Raw genomic sequence first — 25,233 nt, 5'->3', positions numbered from 1 at the left:
GATTACAGCCACCTTCTTAATTTTGGATTGATCACTGAGAAAAATAGTTGTCCTTCAAACTCAAACTTTACTGTCCATTGTCATAAATGAATTCACGAGACTTCTGCAAGCAAAATTCCATAGGTATCAGAGAAGCAAATATTTACTTAGTTCTAATTTCTCATGGGAACTGGTTTTACTTCCTTGCCAATTTTAATTTTAATACCAAAACAATTCTACAAACTATAAAACCAGGTTTTCAAGTTTTAAAGAAGCAGTAAATTTTAACTTCAAAGGCATACATTCTTCTTCACTGCTAAATAGAACAGTAAAATGGTGGATTTCTTTTTCTTACTATTGTACAGGTGAGTTTGTCATTCTCAGATGTTGTGAGTTAGGCTTTCACAATATTTTGCCTAATTAATGAATTTAATTAATTTAAAGTGGTTTAAAAAATGTTTCTTGTATTAATATCATAGAAGCTTCTCCTATGGAGTGTAAAACTAAAGAGAGTCCTTTCGGTCTAGGGGTTAAGGCACCAGGCTAGAAAATAGGAGACTGTGAATTCAAGTCTTATCTATGAAAGCCACGGGGCTAATTTAGGCTGTATTTCAGCCCAACTCGCTTCAGAGCATTGTTGTGAGGAGGAGGGAGAATTAGGTTTGTTTGCCACCTTGAGTTATTTATAAAAATAATAAAGGGAGGATTTTAAAAATCTAAATAAAACTAGCAGAGTTTGGAGAGGTTAAGATTTGTCAACCTGAAATTGGATAAACATGATAGAGGATTATAAACTGTCTGAAAGTAAGACCCATTAGGCCGCAGTTGCTGTCATGGGAAACTTAAAGCAAGTTGAACAAGTTCTCTTGTTTATCTTAAGCTTGTTTATTCTCAAGGAGCATTCCTTATATGTGTGTAATCCTATTCCTTCAAAAATATGTACTGCTAGTAAAGTTTCTCCCTTGTAATGCTGCTCAGAGATATTACCCATGTTTCCCCAAAAATACAACCTACCCTGAAAATAAGCTCTAGCCCGATTTTCATGCCTGCACCTAATATAAGCCCTACCCCCAAAATAAGTCCTAGTTAAGCCCCCCCCCCAATCTGGTTGTACAAAGTGAAGTGAGGTGCAGGTATAACAATCAAGCTACAGGTGGGTGGGTTGAGCTGCCCCATGTGTCCTGCACCCGCTTACCATAGGACCGATGCAGCCAGGCCTCCGACCCCCAAACACCTGTGCCATTGCCCGACTTTTTCTGTAATTGCTTGTGGCCGCTTGCTGCCAGATGCCACAGGACTCGTCACGCTGGTGCCACTGCTCGTGGCAGGATACTGCGAGGCTCATTGCACTGGTGCAGCTGCTCACACACACAAAAGCACACCACACCACATAGTGTTCTACTGCGAGCAGTTCCACAAGCACAACGAGCAGCTGTAGAAGTCAAGCAGCGGCACAACAGGTGTCAGGGCATGGGAGATGTGGTTGCAGTGGTCTAAAGCAAGCAGGCAAGACCTCCCCGCAAAATAAGATCTGGTGCTTATTTTGGAGCAAAAAAGAAAATAAGACCAGGTCTTATTTTCGAGGAAATTCAGTATATACGGTAATGTCATTTCTCTATTCTAGTGCCCGCCCACCTTACATAACTGCAATTCAAAGAGCATAATTCATCATTAAAACATTGTCTTTATGTTCAGAAATCTCTCAAGACTTTTTCATTCATTAATCCTTAGCCCATATATAAAGTGTATGGTGTTGAGATGGTTTTTTTTTTGCTGCTATGGCTTGATAGAGGTGCATAAGGTGGACATTACTTGGGTTTTTTTATATATGATTTGCCAAGAGGCCGAGATTTCAGTAATTTAAAGATGATAGTTTATTGTGATTTTCTACTTGAAAAATACTTCACTCTTAGTTCACCCTTTGTTTGAATTGGTAAGAACTGAATCTGATGTTTGCCTCTGCCAGAGTCTAATTAGGGAGGTTGTTGTAGAGAAGCTAAGGCAACCAGATCTGGGTTGCAAAAATCCAAATGATGGCAGCCATGCAGAAAATGTGAACTCTATGCTGACCATCTGGATTTTTGCAGGCCAGATTTGGTCCTTTTAGTACAGTGGTTCTCAACCTTCCCAATGCCGCGACCCTTTAATACCATAAAATTGGTGTCTCGGTTCCTAAGACCATCGAAAATATGTGTTTTCCAATAGTCTTAGGCGACCCCTGTGAAAAAGTCATTCGACCCCCAAAGGGGTCCCGACCCACAGATTGAGAACCGCTGCTTTAGTAGAAGCGACATTTTTATTAAGGTTTATTATGCTTATTTGTTGGCTGTGCTTGCATAAAGTTTTAAAATATCTTGAAAAATATTGGGAATTTCATGTAGGGAACATAGTAAACCCTAAATGCTTGCACAGAAATACTTCAAGGGAAAATTATTTGCCAGTGCCATCTTCTGGTGAACCAAGATATGTTCCATTTGAAAAGCTTTTTTTTCCTTCTTTTTCTGCTACCCCAAAATTAGAAATAATTACAGATCCTAACTGAGATTTCAATTCCTGGCTGCTGTTCCATAACTCTGCTTATAGTTGGAAAAACTCGAGTTGCAGATTTATAACAACATAAACAATAAATTCATAAGTCTTTTTTAAAATCACCCTCTGTTCTCTCCACTCTCAATTTCTTGATTAACAAGCAAAATTCAGACTACATGGGACAATTGGAGAAAGCCTTGGAGAAGCCTTCAATTTCAAACAATTATTTAAAAATTGCATTACAGATAGTGCTCAACATTTGATCACAACTAGGACTAAGCAAGAGTGTCATTAAGTGAATCATGCTTGATTTTATGACTTTTTTACCATGGATGTTAAGTGAATCACCACAGTCATTAAATGAATCATGCAGCAGTGAATCAAATTCAGCCTGCTCCATTGACTTTGCTTGTTGGAAGCCCCTTGGGAAAGTCACAAATGGCCGTCACACAATGCTGGGATGCTGCAATTGTCAGAAATGCATGCTGGTTACCAAATGTCTGAATTTTCATTATGTCATTGCAAGGATGCTGTGATCATTAAGTGTGAGGACCCGTCATCTTCCGTGCTATCATAACTTAGAACAGTTGTTAAATGAATGGTCTTAAATCAAGGACTACCTGTATGGTTCGGAGCTTGCTTGTTCTCACACTTAGAACTCCTATTATCATGCAATAGCAAATCAGGTATAATACATACAATACAATTTTGGTCTTATGTACCAAAAGCCAACTATTCTCTGTTTCAGTCCTCCCCAAATGAGCATGCTCACGTGTTTCTCCAAGCAATATCAAATGTGCCACTTGTTGACAATGATATGAATTTCCCCTATGGCTTTGAGCTATAATAAGTCTCTCTTTCTTTCAGTATAATTTCTTTTGATGTTTTAATTTTGTATTTATTTTCTGTTCGTGCAATTTTGTTGTTTTCTGTTACTATGACTCCTCCTTGGGGAACAACTTGGAAATATTTCGTTTCTAGCAATTTTTCTCCTTTATGAATCTGAGATGATTGAAAGAATATGTAAATTAAGGCTGTGCAAATCCTTCCAAAAGAGATGCTTCAGTAACCACAGGACTGTGAAGGAAGAACCTCCTTCAGATTGCTACCACTTTTTTTTTCCAGAGTCACGCATATACTTTTGGAAAGTGCACCCAACTGTCTCCACATGCAGCAGATTCCCCACAGTCCAACCTATCTATGTTATGACTTGTCTACAAATCAGACTGCAGCCAGATATTCCAATTTTAAGTCAGGCATACAATTTTTTGAAGCTATCCTGTTTCTATTTAAATTTTGGTTGCCATCAGTGAATATTCCTAAATTAAACAGATTTGCAAATTTTGCTGCAAGCGATTAATACCAGCAGACAGCCAGAGCCCCATATTAAAAGGTTTCCTTCAGCCCAGAAAGGAAGGCTGGCAAAAATTGTGCCACCCTCATTACTGATCCCTATTCTGCCTCATTAATGAGACTAATGAGTGGTACAGTCCTCACTGTTTTAATGTAGGACATTTTGAGGAACCTAATTAGTAGATTCCCTGGCTTCATTTCCTTTACCACCAAAGCATCAGTTGCCAGCAAGAAACAAAATTACAACTGCAGTCCATGATATGCTCAGGGAAAAGATGTGTGGGTGTAAGAATGGTTGGTTTAGCCACCTGTCAAATTGCTTTAAATCTGTTATCTGTCAGGCTCCATCTGAAGACAAGACTAGAAGTCTACTGAAAGAGCACTAAACCCATTTCTCAAAAATAGCCTGGGCGACAAAGAGAAATAGGATAAAGTGGGAGGGGACAACCATCAGTCTCCATCCTCAACCACTGCTGCAATGGAACGCCTTGTGCTGGCAGGAAGCCCTTGCAGGCAGCAGCCCCTAGAAATAGCCTGTGGAGCAAGCAAAGTGGTCTTCTATCTTCATCTAATACAGGCAGTAATAAGCCAAGCCAAGCCAAGCTTCTTCGCAGCAGAATCACTGGGAAACCTTTACTGCCGTCAGTGATGATAGAAACAGCAACATACCACTGAGCTGATAAACCTGACTCACTTTCCCAGTTTAAATCAACTTTCTTACCTTCAGAGGCCTTGTGTTCTCTTAAAACAGGCTGGTTCTGTTTTTCAAGCACAGATTCAGCACACTTTCAAAAACGCATTAAACCAATGCATATACATTTGACAACCCTTTCAGAAAAAGCTAGTCAGGCTTTACACAGCCAACATTTCTGCAGATGTCTAGTCTGTCCTACAGAGGAGGATTCAAGGGCTATAGGGGGCAGGACTCAAGCAGCCTAAAATGACAAATAGGAGCTAGAAATCTCTCTCTCTCTCCCTCTCTCTCTCTCCCTCCCTCCCTCCCTCCCTCCCTCCCTCCCTCCCTCCCTCCCTCCCTCCCTCCCTCCCTCCCTCCCTCCCTCTCTCTCTCTCTCTCTCTCTCTCTCTCTCTCTCGATAGAAGCTGCTAAATGCTGAAGAGTCAGCTCTAATCATTCTATTCTATCACTGCACCACACCTAGTTGATTGGTGAACTAGATCATAAGACCCATAATTATAATTATCAACCAGCTCATCAAATTTTAGTAAATTTAATCATTGGCTCTTGTGCGCTTATGAGCTTGTATGAGTTGGTTCCAGGACCCCACTGCGAATATCACACATTCTCACCCACACTGCTTCAACAGCCATATCGTTAATGAAGCATGCTGGATTATATCCAAAGCAAAGATTGTTTGGGGAGAACAGGCAAAGCATTTTTTAAAACTGGAACATTCCTTTAAGCTGCTTCACCTGGGGCTACAGCTGATGCAAAGACCATGTCATGAAAATATGTCACCTCCACACAGTTATAAGTGCATTTGCAATCTGTGCTTAAGAGAACATAGGATTTTGTTCCATTCCCCCCGCTGTCTTGTATATATTTTTCTTTATTCATATATTGTATCTCTATATACATATTTGTAAGCCAAATGTCTTGAAGTTAAATAGGGAGATAGAGCTCCAAAATATGTTTTTCTGCATTTTCTGCATTTTTCAGGAAATCTTTTGCTCTACTGTGAATGGATAAATACAAAATGTCAGTTGTGTGTCTGATTTTCATACACACATACAAACACAAACATAGCATCAATTTAATAAAATGGAAAGCAATGTAACATAAATTGTATTTCCATTGTAATTAATTTCTCATGCCTAGCAAAATGTTTTAATATATGTTAAGATCATTTAATTTGATGGTATTGAAAACAGATTGGCTTTATTATTTTTTAAACCACTATTGGTACATTGATTTAAAACATGATTCCTTTACTAGTTTCTATACTCATCAACCTAAATATTTTCTACATGTTAATTTGAATTAAAAATGTTTATTCTAAAACTATGGTAGTATTAAAGGCCATAGATATGGATTCCCCCATTTTTTTCATCCCTACCTTTCAAAACAGAATTCATTATAATCTTATGATATCCTAAACCAGGGATGTCAAACTCAATTTCATTGAGGGCTGCATCAGGGTTGCATTTGACCTCGAGGGAACAGGGTGAGCATGCCCATGGTGGGCGTGGCCAGCATGACATCACTTGTATCAGGGAGGGCACCTGTGGTGGCCCAAGAGCTCTGCCAGCGAAAATGGGCTCTCGAGCTCTGTTTTTGGCCGTGACAGTCTCTTACAACACTCTGCCAGTGGAAACGGAGCTTGGAGGGGCAAGTGTGGCCCTTATGAGCTCCATTTTTGAATGGGATGGCCTCCTGCAACCCTTTGACAGCAAAAATGGAGCTCAGGAGGGCCTCCTGCTGCCCTCCCAAACTCCATTTTCACTGGCAGAGGCACAGTGGGCTAAATCCAGCCCCCGGGTCTTGAGTTTGACACCTCTGTTCTAAACTTTTTACATGTATTTTACCAGCCCTGTTTTCTCTTTAATATTAGTAAATAGCATAATTTCATGTTATCCAATCCACCAATCTCTTCATGTGACAGTATAGTACAATATTCAATTTTAGGTTCTTTTCCCACTGTCCGGTAATAACTCTGAAATATATTATAGGAATACTTCTCAAGAATTTGTTTATTGTTTATTATTTTATAATATTATTTTATTACTATACTTTATATTTTTATTATTTATTTGTAAACCACTTACTTACTAAGATAGGCAGTATATATGTATAAATATATAGCAGTAGATATGTATAAATAAATAGTATATTCTCAAACTTGTATGTATAGTTTGAGACCCATCCTGTTGTCATTCTTAACATAAAGCTTGCTACGAACTTTAGCTCTTCCTGGCAACTAGCCTTTCCTTACCAAGGATTGATTTCACAATTAACATAAAGCAGAAACTGAGCAAACTATACTGGTTATTTCAGACACCAGCGCTCTTTGGTTAGTAACATATTTATTTCCTTGCAAGGATGCAATACAGACAAAAATTGATAGCAGTGGGAATGTTCCCTGCTAGTGCTTCTCTGTCAATCAGTAACTGCTTTGTCTTGCCATCTCTTTAGTATTTTTTTTTCATACACACGCACGTGCGTGCGCACACACACACACACACTTTCATCCAATGCAATGGTAATTCCTCCTAACAGTGTGGTATGATCACCAGATTTAGATCTACATCATATTTGGAAGTAGCCCAGTGGTGGGATTCAGCCAGCTTGCACCTATTCGGGAGAACCGATTGTTAACTTTCTAAGCAGTTCAGGGAACCAGTTGTTGGAAGAAATTTCCCTTTGTTTTTTTCCACTTTACAGGGCTAATCCTGTAAGGAAGGCAGGAAGGAAACATTCTGGTATTGTTTCTAGCCTAATCTTTATTATCCTGCTTACAGAAACTGTTTCTCTGGTTAACCCTTATTATATTGTAACAGCTAAGGCGAAGCACCCATTGACATGAGTGATGATGAATTGGCCACACCTACCCAATCACATGATCACCAAGCCCGCCTATCCAGCTGGTCATTAAGGCAGAGAACCGGTTGTTAAATTATTTGAATCCCACCACTGAAGTAGCCACATAATCATAGTTATCAATCAATGAATGTTTTTTTTCCAGAGAATAATTCAGGCAGAATACTTTTTATTTTTTTTTTCCTATTAGACTCTACTTTAGCAACAGAAGTTTCAATCTGTTGTTTTTAATATGCGTAGTTCCCAAGTTTTTTGCCTATAGCCACAATTCTCCATTGGCTATTTTTGGTACTATTTTGTGTACTATTTATTAATAATGCTACTGTATATACAAATAGCTCAACTTAACTATACTTTAGACTCTGAACCATACTGAATAGAATAGTGAGAAAGCAAACTAAAGTTCAAATTTTAAAACCACTAATTTTGCTATTGCCCAACATGCTACATCTAAGGCATTTTCTTTAGACACTTAATTTGCTCTAATGAGAATATTAGACCCTGCAACTTCTCAGTACCCCAACTTCCAATTTTTCACTATTTATCTACATCACTACTTGGCAACCATAATTTTGTAGGCATACATTATTTTGCTGATTCCTTTTGAATTCTTATAACAATCTAGCCTCAGACCCTAATTTCTGGATACCCAAGACTACAATTTCCATTGCCCCCAAACTGGAGAATGACTTGGTAAGGCTTAGTTATGCCTTAGTACAGTGTTTCTCAACCTTGGCCTATCAGAAGAGACCTGCCCTAGTTTTCTGAAAAGTTAAGAAAAGAAGAATTGCTTTCAGACTTGCAAGTTTCTCTCACTGTAACCCAGTGTTTCTCAACCTTGGCAACTTGAAGATGTCCGGACTTCAACTCCCAGAATTTCCCAGTCAGCATTCGCTGGCTGGGAAATTCTGGGAGTTGACATCCGGACATCTTCAAGTTGCCAAGGTTGAGAAACACTGCCTTAGTATGTAAACATTTCTGTCAGTGTTGCCTCTTCCTACTAGATAAGAAAGTAGTACTGAAATGCATTTATTTCTCTGATGTTAATGTTTCAAAATGAAATGACTAGTTGCACAATATATATCCTCACATTCTAAATTCATATTGCATAATCATTAAATTAAAGAAACGACAGAGAAAATAGACTTTACGGTACTTTGAGTAATGAATTGTTGACTTTTATAGTTTCGGTTGATCAGTGTCCACTACAGTAATAAGCATCCTTAACTATATAATGGCTCCTGTTTTTAACTTTTAATTTTATTTTTAATGTTCTAAGCTGGTTTAAGGAATAATTTATCAATCAAAAACACAGTAATCTAGAAAATAAACATGATATTGGCGACAATTCCAGCATTTAATAATCATGATGGCAGAGTAATTAAGATAACACAGTTAGTCTTCGATTCATAACGGTTCATTTAGTGACCAGAGTTACAATGGCACTGAAAAAAGTGACTTATGAACGTTTTTCACAGTTACTATCTTTGCAACATCTACATGATCATGTGATCAAAATTCAGGTGCTTGTCAACTGATTCATATTTATGATCATTGCTGTCCCGGAATCATGTGATCCTCTTTTGTGACTTTCTGACAAGCAAAGTCAATGGGGAAGCCAGATTCACTTAAAAACTGGGTTATTAACAAATCAACTGCAGCAATTCGCTTAATAACTGAGGCAAGAAAGCATGTAAGATAGGGCCAAACTCACTTAACAAATGTCTCATTTAACAAGAGTAATTTTGGGTTTAGTTTTGGCTGTATGTCAGGATTACCTGTACTATGTCATATATCTGCATATCTTCATATATGGTAAGGGTATCCCTATCTAATCCTATCTAATCTAATGTAGATTTCCTAAGAAATAAATCAGTGTGTTGAACGGAGCCAATTCAATGTCTACAGCAAGGAAATGCAGCTCATTTACCACCGATGATGGTGAACTCCAACTTCTAACCACCCCAAGGCATCTGGGTCAATGACAAGCATAATCTGGTAGGATGCAAATTCCCTATCAGGATTGCAGCCTAATTGTCATTATCTATTCTTAATTTAGAAATGCTAGAGAAACACTGATTATTCAGCCAAAAACAGATGACTGATGACATGAAAAGAATTTACAATAACAGGATATTGACAGAGATTCCTTTTGAGCTCCTGAAGTTAGTGCAGAGAAATATATAATTTAGTAAACAAACACAGCCTCTAAAATATTTATATGCAGCATTTGGACCACCTTATAATTGCAGAGCAAATTCTTTCATAACAAGGGAAAAAAGCCTCTTGTCCTTTACATTTAATTCTTCATGCTCCATTTCAAAAGGCCTACATAAAAATCCACACCACAATATCCCCTTAAATTGCAATGTCTGTAACAAAAATGTGCTGTTGTTGGTATTGTCTCAATTGTTTAACTGACTAAAACATTTTGTTAATTAACTTAATATTTCTGTACTTAGTGCATTTTAAATTTTCTGTCTTAGAGCACATATTTTATGTCTCTTTCCCAGACCAGAGCACATTTGTGCGATGAAAATTCACTCTCCGATAACAAGTGGATGAATCATATGAGTCAGTAAAAGTCTCAGCCAATATCAGTACCAGCATATGGTAAGATTATTGTATATATTATAGATCCCTCCCTCAGAATGCTGATGTGCATGCTATATCACACTCGGGAAATCTGCAGCCCTGCCCAAGCATTAGTAACATGTGGCATTATCTCCAAAGCATTTACAGAAACTAGGCACTGCTGTTTTTATACAGTACGGAATACATGTAGAAGTGAGCAGGGAGACATTCTAGAGAGAATCAACAAGAGCAACGGGATGTGGGGAGGGGCAGTGGAGGATGGACTCTCAGAGATTGCTTCAGAGACTTCATCAAGGAAATGAGAAGGACAAATCCTGTTGCTAAGGGAAATGAGACAGATGGCTCGAGCAAACAACTGCTGACTCCTTAGGGCCCTGAAACTCTACACAGCTTATCATAAGGGAATTGGGAGGAATTCAGCTGCATGTGCAACATCACACTAAAATCACATTTTATGTTTTCAACCAAGATTAGGACAGGTAGCAAACTATCATATTTATGGCTTTCATTTTTGTTGCCTGTTCCTCCCTCCCAGTGGTGAAATTCATTTTTTTTTACTACCGGTTCTGTGGGCATGGCTTGGTGGGCATGGCCTGATGGGCGTGGCAGGGAAAGGATACTCCAAAATTGCCATTTCCATGAATTTTTATATGTTGCTGCTGATGCCAAAGATTTCCAGGCATTTCTTGATCCAGCTATGGGGAACCGAATCAAATGCTTTCTTATAGTCTATCCAAGTGATGAATAGGTTGGTTCGTCTTTTCTTTGAATTCTTTAGGATTAGTTTGTCAATCAGCAGTTGGTCCTTTGTTCCTCTTGAATTTTTGCAGCATCCTTTCTGTTCTACAGGAAGCAAGTTATTTCTTTCCAAGTATCCATACATTTGGTTGGCAATGATACCAGTAAGGAGCTTGTATGTTGTTGGCAAACAGGTGATTGGTCTATAGTTTCCAGGGTCCTTTCCTTTTCCTTTATCTTTTTGGATCAAAAATGTCCTTCCAGTTGTCATCCAGTTGAAATGAGCCAAGGTGGCGCAGTGGTTAAATGCAGCACTGCAGGCTACTGCTAGATCAGCAGTTCAGCGGTTCAAATCTCACCGGCTCAGGGTTGACTCAACCTTCCATCCTTCCGAGGTGGGTAAAATGAGGACCCAGATTGTTGGGGGCAATATGCTGACTCTCTGTAAACCGCTTAGAGAGGGCTGAAAGCCCTATGAAGCGGTATATAAGTCTACTGCTATTGCTATCCATTCATCATTTTCAGGTGCTTTTAAGATCTGGTTCATTTGGGCTGCCAATGTTTTGTGCATACTTGTAAGTGCCTTTAACCAGAAGCCATGTAACTCATTTGGTCCAGGTGCACTCCAGTTCTTCACTTTTCTTGACTGTCTTTGCACAATTTCTTTTGTTATTTTCACATCTTCCATTTTATACACTTTAATAGAATCCTCAATCTGTTTGATCCATTTTGCATTTCTGTTGTGGTTCTTGTTGTGAGTTTTCCTTGAACTGAGTTACTCGGTTTTCAAACCTTTTAATCTTTCCAGCAACGGCAACAACCATCTGCTTCAGCTCTTCAATTACTACCGCAATCTCCTTATTCTTCAAATCATATTTTGCTTCCAGGCTGCTTTTGACCTGCTTGTTCTTTAGCTGACCTTGCCTTAGATTCTTCAAGTTGCTCAAGTCTCCACGAAATTTTTTGCTCTTCAATTCCAACCGAATTTTCCATTTAGACTTCCTATTCTTGCCTCTTAGGTTCTTTTGTATTTTCAAACCCAATTCTTTGGTGGTTATGAAGGCTGCTGCATACATCAGCTGGTTTGTTTCAGCTAATGTATTATTATTATTATTATACAACTGTATCACGGCGGCCAGTTGTTTCGCAGGATTTGGCATTGGTTACTAGTCGGGCCCCACCCAGGGGCCTAAGATGTTGTAACGTATTTTTGTAATATGCGTGCAGATCCAAGCAGTGCGGCTTTTTGCATTTGACTGATGGTGATTTTGTCAATTTTTAACTGTTTTAAATGTAATTCCAGTGCTTTTGGAATAGCACCCAGTGTGCCGATTACCACTGGAATTACCACTGTTAGTTTGTGCCATAATCATTGAATTTCGATTTTTAAGTCCTGGTATTTCGCGATTTTTTTCATATTCCCTCTCGGCGACCCTGCTATCACCTGGTATTGTGATGTCTATGATTGTAACCTTATTTTTCTCAACCAGTGTGATGTCTGGTGTATTATGCGCCAGTATTTTGTCCGTTTGTATGCAAAAATCCCACAAGATCTTGACCATCTGATTTTCGGTGACTTTTTCAGGTTTATGTTCCCACCAGTTTGTTGCTGTTTTAATATTATAATTTTTGCATAAATTCCAATGGATCATTTGTGCTACTGAATTGTGCCGCAATTTATAATCAGTCTGCATGATTTTTTTTACAGCAGCTGAGTATGTGATCAACAGTTTCATCAGCTTCTTTGCAAAGTCTGCATTTGGCATCATCAGAGGATTTTTCGATTTTGGCCTTAATAGCATTTGTGCGGATAGCTTGTTCTTGCGCAGCCAGGATTAGTGACTCTGTTTCTTTCTTTAATGTAATGCTGTTAACCATAACCAAGTTTTTTCACTGTCCACTTTATCTTTTATTTTTTCCAGAAATTGGCCATGCAATGCTTTGTTTTGCCAACTCTCCATTCTTGATTTTATCACATCTTTTCTGTATTCTTGTTTCATCTGTTGGACCTTCAATAGATTTTTGTTCTTTACTTCGATTAATAGATGTTCTTGACTTTCTTTTAAATAATCAGCCAGTGCATATTTTTCTTCTTCAAATATTTGCTTCACTTGTAATAATCCTCTGCCACCTGATTTTCGGGGCAGATATAGTCTATCAGTATCACCACGGGGATGTAAACTGTAGTGCATTGTCATTAGTTTCCTGGTTTTTCGGTCCAAAATATCCAAATCAGCTTGTGTCCAGTTAACTATACCAGCTGTGTATTTTATAACTGGTATTGCCCAAGTATTTATGGCCCTGATTCTATTTCCACCATTCAATTTAGATTTCAAAATTTTCCTAACTCTGTTGGTGTACTCTCCCCTGACAATAGTTTTTACTTCTCCATGCTTGTTGTTATCCAACTGCAGAATGCAGTATTTATAGGCTTCATTTTCATTGCATTTAATTAATTGGCCATTTGGTATTTCAATTCCCTCACATGTAGTGATTTTGTCCCTTTTTATGGATACAGTGGCGCATTTTTCCATTGTTGTTGTTGTTATTATTATTATTATTCCAAGGCAGCTATAACCAAATTCTTAAAAGAGCTTTCAATAATGCTAAAATTAAATGGAATAGAAACGTTGATGTGGCTTGAATGATTCTATCCAACAAGGCTCATTCACTGAATGGGAAGATGTGCCGTTATAGCCAATCGGATATGACTACATACTGTTGTTAAAATCACTTCCAAGCAGGACTTCCTGAACTGGTGACCTGAAGAATCAGCAGCAATAAGAATGTTTTTTTTATCCTGCTGAAACTACTCCTGAAGAACACTGCACTGTTCGTAGCAGCATTTTATCTTGTACAACAAACAAATATTGAAAATTGCCTACAGTTAATCAAAATGAAGATACATAAGACAAGTCTCTTGTTGCTCTTTTCAGGCTGAACTTTCCTTGGTTGTATTTCCAAGGAATCCTGGGTAGAATGCATAACCCTATAAATTTTAAAGTTAATACATTCCACCCATAAGACCTAGGTTAGCCCAGCCCTAAAAATTCCAGACTACTCAGAGAAAGAAATCACTGATAACACTCACAGAACTGTCCCCCCCCCCCAAGAGTGATCACAAGTTAGAGCATGTTTCACAGAAGTATCTCCCCTCCCCACCTGGACAAAGAAGATAAAATAATCCAATAGTACCAAGCATACTTGCTCTGATCAGCTATATGCCTAGGAAGAAGTCTCAATATTCTGAACTTGGAATGACTTCTCAGTTCTCAGAAGCCCAGTTCAATAGTTTTACTGCAGGAAGATTACCATAAGAAGTATGGAACCAGAAATCAGCTTCTCAGGTACTGTTCCCTGAGGCACACAGCAAAAGACTGATATGGTCAGCCTGAATATGTGAAGGACAACAGCAGCTGTTGGAAAACAGTATCACAGTCTGCCCTGCTGAAATGCTATTCCCAGGGTTTGTGTCTGGCTTCATAATCTGCAGACATGCGCTGGACTTAATGGCAAAAGTTAACTTAAAGCAGTCTAACATAGGGATGTCCCACCTTGGCAACTTTAAACTTGTGGACTTCAACTCCCAGAGTTCCATGCTGGCTGGAAAATTCTAGGACAAAGTCCTAAACAGTTGTCAAGGTTGGACACCTTTGGTTTAACAGATACAAAATCAAGGGAATTATATAAATATAAAACTCATTAAGAATGCTCAATTCTACTTCCACGTGAATCTTCTTGATGACAATATTTATATCTTTGTCTGCATGGTTTTTTGTTTTTGTTTTGTTTTACCAGTTGGAATAAATCCTTTTGCAGTCATAGGTGCTATTAACATAGTAAGTCAGCAACACAAAAAATTAAAATCTATCTTTCAAATAGGAGCCTCATTTATAATCACTGGGCTACATGAATATTGAATTGAGGAAAGCTGTTTTCCAATAGAAATCTTTTAATTGAATAACAATAGCACTTAAACTTATATATCGCTTCACAGTGCTCTACAGCCCTCTCTAAGCGATTTACAGAGTCAACATATTGTCCCTCAACAATCTGGGTCCTCATATTACCAGGCTCGGAAAGATGGAAGGCTGAATCAACCTTGAGCCCGGTGAGATTTGAACTGCCAAATTGTAGGCAGCCGGCAGTCAGCAGAAGTAGCCTGCAGTACTGCACCCTAACCACTGCGCCAGCGTGTCTCATAAAAAAGGATTCCTTGCTAAATATATATTTTGGGACACTTTTTAAAGTCCTAGGTGGCTTGGGCATTTTGAATGTTATCCTTTGTTTTTCTGCATGTTGCGTTCAGTTTTTCAGAGCACACTGCAAATTGTTCAACCATATGGGGCAGAGCAGGACAGTTAACAGGAGCAGATTTTATTGACTGTTCTTTATCAAGTTTAAATGCTGGCTGGATTCTAACTTTATGTCAAATCAGTTTGTTTAGCTAATATTTATTCAATAAAACAACTGTGTACGTTTGCATTAATATAATAAATTATATATTATAATTTACAAACAACAATGGTTAAATTTACATACAAGTTTTGCCTTAGGGTGACATATAAACCCAGTATTTTTAAAAGTTGGTTGAAATACTTGCAGTATTCTTTTCATTTGTTATGGTAATACGGTCACTTCCAGAACTACAATTTTCTTGTTTGCTATTTGCTAGTGTCTATTTTAAATAATGAATTTTTAAAACTCTTGGGATCATTTTTAGAAAAAAAGGGGACAGATAAAATTGTAAACATTTCAGACCTTTAAGGTAAACCGGACCAAGAAAGAGAGTCCACTTAAGCCAAGTTTTATTACTTTTGGCTTGCAAAATCTGAATATCCTTCTCCTCCTCCCTCTTGTATGTCTATGTGAATTAGAGGGATGCCCTTTTGAGACGTTTTCATAACTCCCACCACCATCTTCACCTCCCAGCCTGGGCTTAAGCAATGCTGATCCACTCATTTCCTTCATGCCAGGCCTTCCCTGTTTCCATCAAGGTAATCTTTACTCTGCTTGGGGACTGAGTCCATTGAATTTATACTCCTTCTATGACCCTGGTTAGCTTAGTGTTGGCAGCTAATTTAACTATAATCAGCAGGGCCAGCCCTAACATTAGATAAAGTAAGTGATTGCCTCTGTCAGCAAGCAACCTGTGGTGGTGTGCAGACAATCCCTTGCAGTTTCTTTATCTTACAAATTGGAGATTTGTCTCCTATGCTAGCCTATTGCTCCTAGTTATGAAGTTGGACATCATCCCATTAATAATGCTGAAATAGGCTCTAGCTGCCAGGCCAGTTGGATTCTGTAGGTAGAATGGTTCAAGTAAAAGGAGAAAAATATCAACCCTTCAAGATAATCCAGGGCAGAATCACAAATCATGACTACTAACATGACCTTCTTGTAAGGTTACAGTGAGAGAAACTTGCAAGTCTGAAAGCAATTCTTATTTTCTTTTCAGAAAACTAGGGCAGGTCTCTTCTGATACGCTTCCCATGTTGCCTTTCTTTCTGTGAGTTGAAATATCTTTTTCAAGATAGTTGTCTAGGCTGCGTTTCTTCCTCCTGTCTCCCAAGGTTATTCTCACAGGCCATTAAAAAAAAAAGCAGGCTTCATCATACACCTCAGGAAATTCTGGAATATCTGGAAGCCCTTTTTGTCTTCTATCAGGAGATTCTGACACAACCCTTCCTAAATCCGAGTCCTGAATGAGATGGGAGCTCCCATTTAATGGAACTACAATTGGCAACTTATAAATCTTTTAAATGCACTCTGTGCATTCCATTTGACTAAGGCATCCATTTTTAGACTGTATAGAACTGTGTTTTGTTTCTTTCCCGAAGAAGCGATGGAAACACAGCTCTGGTACAACATAATGAATGTGGAATTTTACACAATGCCAATCATTCAAATCCACCAAGTGATGAACAATGGCTGGCTGGCAAAGAGCCCTGGTTGCCAAGGGATCCCGGATGCCTTAAGAACACAAGAGGCTGTTACAAGGGATTGTGCAGTTCTGCTGCAGAACAAGGGCCCTTATTTGAACATGTTTAGAGAAAGGTACCCTGTAAGAGGCATAGAGCAGTTTGCTGTCCCAAAAAGGCAGTGGCAGCTTGCCAAGAAGGGTCCTGGGGCTATTATCTTCCTTGGAAACCACCATCCTAGGAACTGATCTCTCTTTCCTCTTGTGGGTTGCTCTTTAAGACTAAGAAAGGTCATTCCTGTTTACCAAATACAAAAGGACTCATTCTTGTAAGCTGTTTCCTGGATCATTGTCAGCACAGCCTTAACTAAGCATTTTTATAAACAAATTTTCAGGCATGAGAGGCAGCCAGGATGTAAGAATGTTACAGAGCCGCTTTCCCCAAACTGGCCGCCATCCAGATAGGTGGACTTTATTTCCAGAATTACCAGTCAGTAGGGCCAGAGCTGAATATCCTCCAAGCCAGGGGTCTCCAACCTTGGCAACTTTAAGACTTGTGGACTTCAACTCCCAGAATTCCCCAGCCAGCAAAGCTGGCTGGGAGGATGCCCAATTTGGAGGTCACTGAATTATCTTTTTCATTTAAAATAAATCCGTTTTCAAAACATAAAATAAGGACAAAATTCTTAACTAAAAATAAATAAATGAGATGACCTCTAAACTGAAAGAAAAACCAATGGAAAATCAAAAATAGGGGGGAAAGGCATAAAACGTCAAACTAAGAGAAAATATTATAGTAATAAAACATAATCTTGTACTATACCTTGTTTCCCTGAAAAAAAGCCTCCCTGGATAATAAGCCCTCCCCAAAAATATTGCAACACAGCAGCAGTCATGAAGTGACCATTCTTTTGACCCCCCAAATAAAAGTTTGGCCTTATTTTCAGGGAGGTCTTATTATTTTTGAGGTGCAGGAGGCGGTGAGCGTGGCCACCTCATGGCTGCTGCCGTGTTGCGTATTGCTGGGCCTGCCGCTCTTTTTGTGGTGGCCATTAGCGTGATAGGAGCGACATGGTGGCTAGGGTTGGGGGAGCAGTCATTTTATGTAAGGGCATGTGGAGTTCATGGGACATGTCCCTTTCCCTTTCACCCCCCCTCCGGCCTCTCCTCCTCACCTTGTGTTGTTTGTGTAGCAAGCAACCAGAGGAAATGGCGGAGACCAGCTGTGCATGCATTTTCTGGGAGGGATGATTTTGGAGGGAGGGATGATTTTAGCGCATGCACTCAAAAGCCCAATTGGGCTTATTATCCATGGAGGTCTTATTTTGGGGAAAACAGGTTATTAAAATACACAAAAAACCCCAGACATTACATGACCCTATCATATGGCTCAATAAACCCTCAAACATTTTTTATATCTCCAACAAATAAAATTTGATATCCATTCTTTCAATTACATACTTTGGGGAGACTAAGGTAAAGCTAAATGTTCCTCTCGCACATATGTGCTAGTCGTTCCCAACTCTAGGGGGCGGTGCTCATCTCTGTTTCAAAGCCGAAGAGCCAGGGCTGTCCGAAGACATCTCTGTGGTCATGTGGCTGGCATGACTAAATGCCGAAGGCGCACAGAACACTGTTACCTTCCTACCAAAGGTGGTTCCTATTTTTCTACTTGCAATTTTACATGCTTTCAAACTGCTAGGTAGGCAGAAGCTGGGACAAGTAACAGGAGCTCACTCTGTTACGTGGTGCTAGGGATTCGAACTGCCAAGCTGCCGACTTTTCTGATTGACAAGCTCTGCATCTCAGCCACTGAGCCACCACATCCTTAAGGAGACTACTGCACTCTAAACAGACTATTTTTGATGTTTCAGTATTAATCTAAAATCTGTTGATACAATTTAAGCATTTTAAGGACATGAAACCATTGATGGATGATGTCACAGATTCCAGTTCTTTAGTCCATGTTTGCCATATTCAAAAAATGTCCATATTAAAAATATTATTTCAATAGAGCTTTCAATAGAGATAAATTATATTTCACTAAATAAAAAAATAAATATATTCCATTCCAGGTGTCTTTGGAAAGCGTTCTAGCCATATTGATTTCCTTAAAATATGCCTAAATTGAAGATACTGTCAAATATTGTGAGCAGGGAAGATCAAATTAAATCTGAAGTCAGAATAAATCCTTAAAACACTCATCACATACTATTTGATTTAATTTCATCTTCTCCCCAAACATTCCACTGGAATATTTTACCACTTATTGTCAGAGTATAATTTTTCCAAAGAAACATTTATGAAAGAATTAATGAAATATTCATGAATCTCATTATCAAAACCCAATCTATGCCCCGATATGGCCCAAAGATTTCTCACCACCCATACTCCTGGAAATAAAAGATATTTTCTTTTATATGTTGTTCCAAAAATTGTGATGACATGGGGAATAGATAATAGTTTTCTAATATTGCTCATGGAGAGTAATATTTCACTTTATTTTCAGTCCACATAGTGATACCTGATAAAATATAAGACCAATGATAATTTTGCAAATTAAATATATTGACAGTATCTTTCTCAGATTGTGAGAAATCCTAATATAGCTAAATAAAACATCTTTTTTCATATTTATTTGTAGTGCAGTTGATGGACTGAATCCTCAGTAGACCGACCCATCAGATCTGATATAGATCTGCATATTACCTTATTGTGGGTTGTATTTAAATGCTATCATTGGGAATACATAGTACTTTTCATACTCCATAAAATCATAGGGCTGGAAGGGACCTCTAGTCCAAACCTCTGCTCAAGAAGAGGGCCTTAAATCACCCCCACCAGTCAAATGATTGTCCAGTCTATTCTTGAAAATCTCCAGTAATGGAGAACCCATAACTATGGGAGGCAAGCTATTACATTGATTAATTATTCTTAGTATCAGGAAATTTCTCCCAAGTTCCAGATTGGCTCTCTCTTTAACAAGCTTCTACCCATTGCTCCTTGTCCTGCACTCAGGTCCTTTGGAGAAAGTTGGCCTCTTCTTCTCTGTGACAGCCCCTCAAGTAGTGGAAGACAGCGATCATGTCTTAGGGGTTGTCTTATGGTGAATTCTAGTATGACATGGTCCCTCTCCCCCGAAGTTTCTATAACTTCTACTCCCTCAACCATTTTGTCCTTATTGGTAAGAATTAAGTCCAGTATATCTGTCCCTTTAATTTCCTCTTCTACTTTTTGTATGACAAAATTGTCATCTAGGCACATCAGGAACTTGTTTGATCTCTCACTCGCTACAGAATTTGGTTTCCAGTTGATGTCATAGTAGTTTCCCAGGTAAATTTCATGTTACAGGTAAAACTGCCAACTTTACCTAAAGTCTGTTTGTTTGTCTGTCTATCTGTCTGTTCTCTATCTTATTGCTAGTTATGTAATTTATAATGCTGTCAGCATTATTATGCCAGCATAACCAGGTCTTTAGGGACCATTGGAAGCTTAGAAGTGGTCAGACAACCTAATGTTATGGTGAAAGGAGCATGATATGGCATGGACAAAGTGGGCATGGACAAAGTGGGCATGATATGGCATGGACAAAGTAATTTTTTTTGTTCCATCCCTAGGACGACAGGCCATCCAGTGAAGCAGATTATACAAAGATTTAGAAAAGAATTTATTGTCATGGTAAATACTTAATCTGTGGAATTTATTGTAAGACATGGTGAGGGCCATTAATTTGGATAGCTGGAACTATGTCAGAACTATGTGATCAGGGAATTATTACTGGGGATATTCTACTAGCTTTAACAGCACTATTCTCCAGTTCTTATTGGGTCATTGTCAGCCTCTGCTTTGCTGTTGCTTCGGCTTCCATGAAACGGGGAGGGAGGGCATGGTATTTGGGAGGGGTTACTAATTGTGCTGGAGGAAGTTTCTGGAGCTCAGCTGCCTGTTGGACTATGTATGCGTAGGAGGTTCCCGCCAGGACTAACGGCACCGACATTCCATCTTAGTGATGCCTTTTGAAGTTATCTCACACCTGACACTTGGGAGAATTATGATTGGACTGTAACTGTGATGCCAAGGGGTGGGGAATGGGTTATTCTATATATCAATCGCTTTCATGCCTAAATAATCAGTTTTCGCTTCGCTATGCCTTTAATCATTTATAATTAGTAAAAGTACACTTGATTTCTACCCACGGAGTCTCGTGGTCTTCTTTCCTAATTATCTAATGGAGAGGTACTGACAGTCATAATTTAAAGTTCCAAGTTAAACTTTAAAGTCTTAAGTAGCTGGCGACCTTAAGCAGAGAAGGCCAAGGTCCACCTCTACTCCTTTTTGTCTCCTATTTCAGCAGCATTCCCACTTGCCCTGTGGCTAGTCATCCAGACATCATGTCTTGTGAAATAACAGTGGCAGCAACCTGAAGGCAATGGTTATAGACATCCCTCAATCTCACTTTCTGATCATTGCTTAGAGTCTTCCCTTGCAAAGAAGTGATTCCTCTGAGAATCTACTTGGCTGGACAGCTTCTTGCTTCCCACTTGTCATTCAAATTCCACTTCATCATTTCCTTAAGCCCTACTTTCTCCCATGTAAACCTACCAAAATATTAAGATCATTTCCCCAAACTCTTCTTCATTTTTCTGCACTTTGGTAAACCATGCTGTAGATGTCATTTTTCAGGAAGCATCACTACTGGAAACTACTACAAATCTTGGAACAGTTTCCCAAATTTTGATAGGACAACACACAACTGAAAGAGCAGCTAGTCTAGAGATTGATGAAAATGTTGTACTTGGATACTACATAATTGCTGTGTCCCAGAGCTCTTTTTCTCTCCATTCTAGACACCTGTTTTATAATTGGATTTCTTTTGTTCATCTATTGCTAGAAATTTATTTCATCTATATTTCATATTTTGCAACTATATACAACTATTACTATGCTGTTTAGCTAAACATTTTATGGCATGTTGATAGCTACTTTGACTAGAGCAAATATATATATATATATAGTATTATATTTGTGCTGATAAATAAATAAAGGGAGACTAGTATAGATCTATTTCAAGCTATTTAGCTCTGATCAGCTAGCCATAACCTTACTGGGATTCGAATATATATATATATATATATATATATACTTAAAGTCACAACCCCTGGTATGCCCAAGTGTGGGAGGAAGGTCACACTTCCACTCTCTGTCATTAGGCTCGTCACAAGAGTCCATCCAGACAGAAACCCAATATTTTTACTGTTGCCTTTGTTATATTTGTGTTTTTATTTGTGCTGATAAATAAATAAAGGAAGACTAGTATAGATCTATTTCAAGCTATTTAGCTCTCATCAGCTAGCCATATCCTTACTGGGATTCGAACCTGTGCTCTATTGCTTCCCAGGCAGGGAGTTAACCATTTGAGCTACAGAGAACGACTCCTTTTATCAGCCAGCCAGGGTGGGAGGTATATACTTAAAGTCACAACCCCTGGTATGCCCAAGTGTGGGAGGAAGGTCACACTTCCACTCTCTGTCATTAGGCTCGTCACAAGAGTCCATCCAGACAGAAACCCAATATTTTTACTGTTGCCTTTGTTATATTTGTGTTTTTATTTGTGCTGATAAATAAATAAAGGAAGACTAGTATAGATCTATTTCAAGCTATTTAGCTCTCATCAGCTAGCCATATCCTTACTGGGATTCGAACCTGTGCTCTATTGCTTCCCAGGCAGGGAGTTAACCATTTGAGCTACAGAGAACGACTCCTTTTATCAGCCAGCCAGGGTGGGAGGTATATACTTAAAGTCACAACCCCTGGTATGCCCAAGTGTGGGAGGAAGGTCACACTTCCACTCTCTGTCATTAGGCTCGTCACAAGAGTCCATCCAGACAGAAACCCAATATTTTTACTGTTGCCTTTGTTATATTTGTGTTTTTATTTGTGCTGATAAATAAATAAAGGAAGACTAGTATAGATCTATTTCAAGCTATTTAGCTCTCATCAGCTAGCCATATCCTTACTGGGATTCGAACCTGTGCTCTATTGCTTCCCAGGCAGGGAGTTAACCATTTGAGCTACAGAGAACGACTCCTTTTATCAGCCAGCCAGGGTGGGAGGTATATACTTAAAGTCACAACCCCTGGTATGCCCAAGTGTGGGAGGAAGGTCACACTTCCACTCTCTGTCATTAGGCTCGTCACAAGAGTCCATCCAGACAGAAACCCAATATTTTTACTGTTGCCTTTGTTATATTTGTGTTTTTATTTGTGCTGATAAATAAATAAAGGAAGACTAGTATAGATCTATTTCAAGCTATTTAGCTCTCATCAGAGCTATTTATCAATGGATAGCTGCTTATTTGACTGTTAATAAAACAGAACGGATATGGAAACCCAACTGATTATGCAGTCATAATGCAGCCATTGTTTGAAGTCAAGTTCCCAGAATTCCTTTCACTGTCAGCTGGCAATTATCCTCCTGGAATGTGAAACAGTGACAAGGTTGGGGAGTTGCTTGCTGATCTGAGGATACCAGGGCTATTTTCAAAAGGGATACAATAAGTTTTATGCCCGTCTCATATGTGTGCAGTGAATAAATCAGCAATGGCAAACGTTTTCAACGTCGTGTACAAACGCCCCACGCGCACTCGCTTGTCGAGGCCACACTCTGAAAAAGCCAAACTTCCGGGTTCTAGAGCGCACGCATGCCTGACGATCAGCTGGCCAGAACACATGCACACACCAGGTTTTGGCACTGCCACACAAACAAAGGAATTGCACTCCAGAAAAGCCAAACGTCTGGTTTCTGGCACCTGACAATCAGCTGGTCGGCACACAAACATCATTTTTTGGTGCTGCCGCATGTGCAAAGGACAGCTGATCGTCCCCTGCGCATGTGCGACAGAAACCTGGAAGTCAAGCAGGCAAAGCCATGTGTGCTGGCCTACATGGCTTCGTGTGCCAATTTGGGCACGTGTGCCATAGGTTCGCCATCACAGCTTTAAATGCTTTGAGAGCAATGGGTCTGCAGGTCTGATCTACAGGGAGATCAGCTGTTGTGCAATAATAATGAGTTAAATATCCATTGCCCATTCAAAAAGAGTATTATTTTTCTTGAATGGTTATGACAATTAAATAATATTCCCTGAGAATGGAAAATAGGGAAAACTGCATTTCACTGAATACAGAATGGCTTAGATATGTAATGTAGATTAAAGGAAGGACACACAAACACACAAACACACACACTAATACTTTTTGATTGGTTCATGTTTTATTACACATTTGTCAGTTCACTACACTTTTTATAAAGCCTTTTGGTAGTGAGACACAGAAAAGTGAGCTCTTTTCTTTGACACCATTTTCAACTTTTGACTGAACTGTTTCTTCTTCTCTCCCAATAGTATCACAAAGGTAGATTTAAAGACACTTGCTCTGAGTCTTTGTTTCAATTTCTTCAGGTTAATTTCTAATTAATACCACTGTTGAATTATTGGAGGTTCGAATTCTTCAGCTTTTCATTTTATAGTTGCAGTAACACTACTTCCAAACTCAATTCATTTCTCCACTGTTGCTGCCTCCTTGTGGCTAATGATGACACTTACAGCTTAGTGAATCTTAATTTGTTCATTCCTTTATTATGTTTCTACGCTGTACCTTTAAGATATTCCTATTTTTTGATGGTACTGCTGGGCCTTTTAGTAGATTTCAGTAGATCTCAGTAGCAGAAGTAGATTCAGGTTGAGTCGGGATGCTTTAGCAGTGGTTTTCCAGTGTTTAGAAATCCAGACTGCTGGCTAACAGAAGCCATAAATGGACAATTTCATTCACCCCAACTTTCTCTGCTAGAAAAGCCATTACCAACTTTTTACCTCTTTTGTGAGTAAGTTTTACTGGACATGTACATTTTTATACTTTTTATTAATTAATTAATTATGGGCCATCAAGTCATTTTTGAACTTTAACAACCATATATATTTTCTCCATGATGATTTGCCCTTAAACTGGTTCTTCAGGTCTTCCAGTGGTGCAGTCATCACTGAGTGCATCAGTGGTCATCTTCTCTTTCCTTTCATCTTTCCCAGCATTAGAGTCTTTTCAGGGACCTGGGACTTGGCATAATGTGTCCAAAATCAGATCATTTGAGCCTGGCTTTGAATGAGAATTTCTGGGTTGAATTCTTCAATAATCCACTGGCTTGTTTTCCAGGCTGTCCATGGGAATCTTCTCCAAGCTCAAAAGTATCAATATTCTTCCTATCCTGCTTCTTCAAAGTCCAACTTCTGCTTCCATAGAATGTCACAGGGCGATACACATTTAAAATCTATATAGAAAATTAAATTTAGGTAGACAAAGGGACGTGGTGGCTCAGTGGCTAAGAGGCTGAGCTTCTCAATCAGAAAGGTCAGCAGTACGACAGTTCAGCAGTTCGAATCCCTAGCGCTGCGTAACGGAGTGAGTTCCTATTACTTGTCCCAGATTCTGCCAACGTAGCGGTTTGAAAGCACGCAAAAAATGCAAGTAGAAAAATAGAGACCACCTTTGGTGGGAAGGTAACAGCGTTCCGT

At 39.0% G+C, this 25,233-nt stretch overlaps 1 long non-coding RNA gene across 1 annotated transcript in view; it reads left to right on the top strand.

Annotated features, from left to right (window-relative positions):
- The first annotated feature begins 256 nt into the window (after nucleotides 1-256).
- The window catches only part of LOC106540139 (uncharacterized), a 54,900-nt gene continuing 29,923 nt past the window's right edge, over nucleotides 257-25,233 (top strand). Inside the window, exons 1-2 of the long non-coding RNA XR_001312854.2 lie at nucleotides 257-344; nucleotides 9,931-10,030. This is a non-coding gene — a long non-coding RNA (uncharacterized LOC106540139). The remainder of the gene's footprint in view (nucleotides 345-9,930; nucleotides 10,031-25,233) is intronic.

The sequence above is a fragment of the Thamnophis sirtalis genome, unplaced genomic scaffold (assembly GCF_051295495.1).
Source record: "Thamnophis sirtalis isolate CommonGarterSnake01/CBP01778 unplaced genomic scaffold, rThaSir2_p1.2 scaffold_1, whole genome shotgun sequence".
Classification (NCBI taxonomy): domain Eukaryota; kingdom Metazoa; phylum Chordata; class Lepidosauria; order Squamata; family Natricidae; genus Thamnophis; species Thamnophis sirtalis.
The sequence above is the reverse complement of the archived record's forward strand: the minus strand, read 5'-3'. Positions and strand labels throughout refer to the sequence as shown.